Source organism: Vulpes lagopus, chromosome 5, assembly GCF_018345385.1.
Source record: "Vulpes lagopus strain Blue_001 chromosome 5, ASM1834538v1, whole genome shotgun sequence".
Lineage (NCBI taxonomy): Eukaryota > Metazoa > Chordata > Mammalia > Carnivora > Canidae > Vulpes > Vulpes lagopus.
Window position 1 is genome coordinate 44,897,119 of NC_054828.1, and position 3,316 is coordinate 44,900,434.

A 3,316-nucleotide genomic window follows, 5' to 3' on the forward strand; every position below is an offset into this window, starting at 1 on the left:
TTTGTATATATATATACAAATATATATATAAATATATATATATATAAAGTTTTCCTTTCTTTCCGATTTTGGGATGCAGTTTCTTCTAGTAAACAGACCAAAATACACAGACTCTAGTGTATTGCTCTGTTCTGTTCATTTGTATGATTATATTCTTTTTTTTTCCAGTTTTGGGTCTCTTCTGATTTGTTTAGTGTATATTTCTCTGGGGTCATTGTTGCCATTTTCACATTTTGTTCTCTCATTCATCTATTCTTCTCTGGAGACAATTACTATATGGAAAAACTGACCTCAAAAGAAGGATCAAGAGGCAGTACTGACTGCCAGGGTCATAACCAGTATGGATATAAGTAAGATATTGGAACTAGAACTCAGAATAACAATCCCAAAGATATTAGCTGGCCTTGAAAAAAGCATAGAAGACACTAGAGAATCCCTTTCTGGAGAATTAAAGAACTAAAATCTAATCAAGTTGAAATCAAAAGGCTATTAATGAGATGCAATGAAAAATGGAGGCTCTAACTGCTAGGATAAATGAGGCAGAAGAGAAAATCAGTGATACAAAAGACCAAACAATGGAAAGAAAAAAGAAGCCGAAAAAAAGAAAGATAAGCAACTACTGGATCATGAGGGGAGAATTTGAGAGATAAGTGATACCATAAAGTGAAACAATATTACAATAATTAGAATCTCAGAAGATGAGGAACAGGGGGCAGAAGGTATATTGGAGCAAATTATAGCTGAAAACTTCCCTAATCTTGGGAAGGAAATAGACATTCAAGTCCAGGAACAATAGAGAACCCTCCTCCCCAAGATCAATAAAAATAGGTCAACACCTTCACACATAATAGTGAAACTTGAAAATCTCAAAGACAAAAAGAAAATCCTAAAACCCACTCAGGACAAGAGGGCCATAACCTACAAGGGTATAAACATTAGACTGGCAGCAGATCTATCCACAGAGAACTGGCAGGCCAGAAAAGACTGGCATGATATATTCAGAATGTCAAATGAGAAAACACACAGCCAAGGATATTTTATCCAGCAAGGCTGTCATTCAAAATAGGAGAGATAAAAAGCTTCCAGGACAAAGAGAACTAAAAGAATCTTAATTACTAAAACCAGCCCTGAAAGAAATATTAAAGGGGATCCTTTAAAAAAAAAAAGGGGGGGGGATCCTTTAAGCAAAGGATTAAGCAAAAGTAAGCAAAGGATTAAGCAAAAGTAACATAGACCAGAAAGGAAGAGAGACAATATACAGAAACAGTGACTTTACAAGTAATACAATGACACTGAATTCATATCTTTCGATAGTTACTCTGAATGTAAATGGGCTAAATGCCCCAATCAAAAGACAAAGGATATCGGATTGGATAAAAAAAAGCAAGACCCATTGATATGCTGTCTGCAAGAGACTCATTTTAGACCCAAAGACACCTCCAGATTGAAAGTGAAGGAGTGGAGAACCATTTATCATGCTAACAGACTCCAAAAAGAAAGCTGAGGTAGCAAGTCTTATATCAGACAAAATTGATTTTGAAGCAAAGACTGTAATAAGAGGTGAAGATGACCACTATATCACAATTAAAGGGTTTATCCAACAAGAAGATCTAACAATTGTAAATATCTATGCCCCTAACACAGAAGCAGCCGATTATATAAACACATTAATAACAAAATTAAAGAAACACATTGATAATAATAAGTAATAGTAGGGGACATTAACACCCCAGTCACAGCACTGGACAGATGATCTAAGCAGAAGATCAACAAGGAAATAAGGGCTTTGAATGAAACACTGGACGAATGGACTTCACAAATATACTCAGAGCATTCCACTCTAAAGCAACTGAATACACATTCTTCTCAAGTGCATATGGAACATTCTCCAGAATAGATCACATACTGGGTCACAAGTTAGGTCTCAACTAGTACCAAGAGATTGGGATCATTCCCTACATATTTTCAGACCACAGTGCTTTGAAACTGGAACTCAATCACACGAGGAAATTTGGAAGAAACTCAAATACTTGCAGGCTAAAGAGCATCCTACTAAAGAATGAAAGAGTCAACCAGGAAATTAAAGAAAAATTTTAAAAATTCATGGAAACAGGACCGGGAGGGGCAAGGTGGCGGAAGAGTAGGGTCTCCAAATCACCTGTCCTCACCAAATTACCTAGATAACCTTCAAATTATCCTGAAAATCTATGAATGCGGCCTGAGATTTAAAGAGAGAACAGCGGGAATGCTACAGTGAGAAGAGTTCGCGCTTCTATCAAGGTAGGAAGACGGGGGAAAAAGAAATAAAAAACAAAAGGCCTCCAAGGGGGAGGGGCCCCGCGAGGAGCCGGGCTGAGGCCGGGGGCGAGTGTCCCCAGGGCAGGAGAGCCCCGTCCCGGAGGAGCAGGAGCTGCACCAACCTTCCCGGCGGAAAGGGGCTCGCAGGGAGTTAGAGCAGGACCCAGGAGGGCGGGGATGCCCTCGGGCTCCCGGGGACACTAACAGGCACCTGCGCCCCGGGAGATGCGCCAAGCTCCCTAAGGGCTGCAGCGCGCACGGCGGGACCCGGAGCATCTCCGAGGGGCTCGGGCGGCGGCTCCGCGGAGGGGGCTGCGGGGCGGGAGCACGAATCCAACAGCGCAGGCCCCGGAGCACAGTGCGCCGGGACACAGCCCAGGATCCGGCCTCCCCCCGGGACAGGCAGAGACCGGGAGGGCCCAGGACAGCAAGGACACTCCTGCCCCGAGCTGAGCAGATCAGTGGCCCCGCCCCGGAGCCTCCAGGCCCTGCAGACGGAGAGCTCCATAGTCACTGCGGGAGCTGACTCCAGGGCTCTAGAGCTGGCCCTGCCACTGCGGTTGTTCCTCCGGCGGCCTCACGGAGTGAACAACCCCCACTGAGCCCTGCACCAGGCAGGGGGCAGAGCAGCTCCCCCAAGTGCTAACACCTGAAAATCAGCACAGCAGGCCCCTCCCCAAGAAGACCAGCTAGACGGACAAGTTCCAGGGGAAGTCAAGGGACTTAAAGTATACAGAATCAGAGGATACTCCCCCGTGGTTTGGTTTGGTTTTGTTTTTGCTTTTTGATTTGTTTGCTTCCCCCACCCCTTTTTCTCCCTTTCTTTTTCTTTCTCTTTTTCTTCTTTTTTTCTTTTTTCTTTTTCTCTTTTCTTTCCTTCTTTCTCTCCTCTCTTTTTCTCCTTTTCCCAATACAACTTATTTTTGGCCACTCTGCACTGAGCAAAATGACTAGAAGGAAAACCTCACCTCAAAAGAAAGAATTAGAAACAGTCCTCTCTCCCACAGAGTTACAAAAT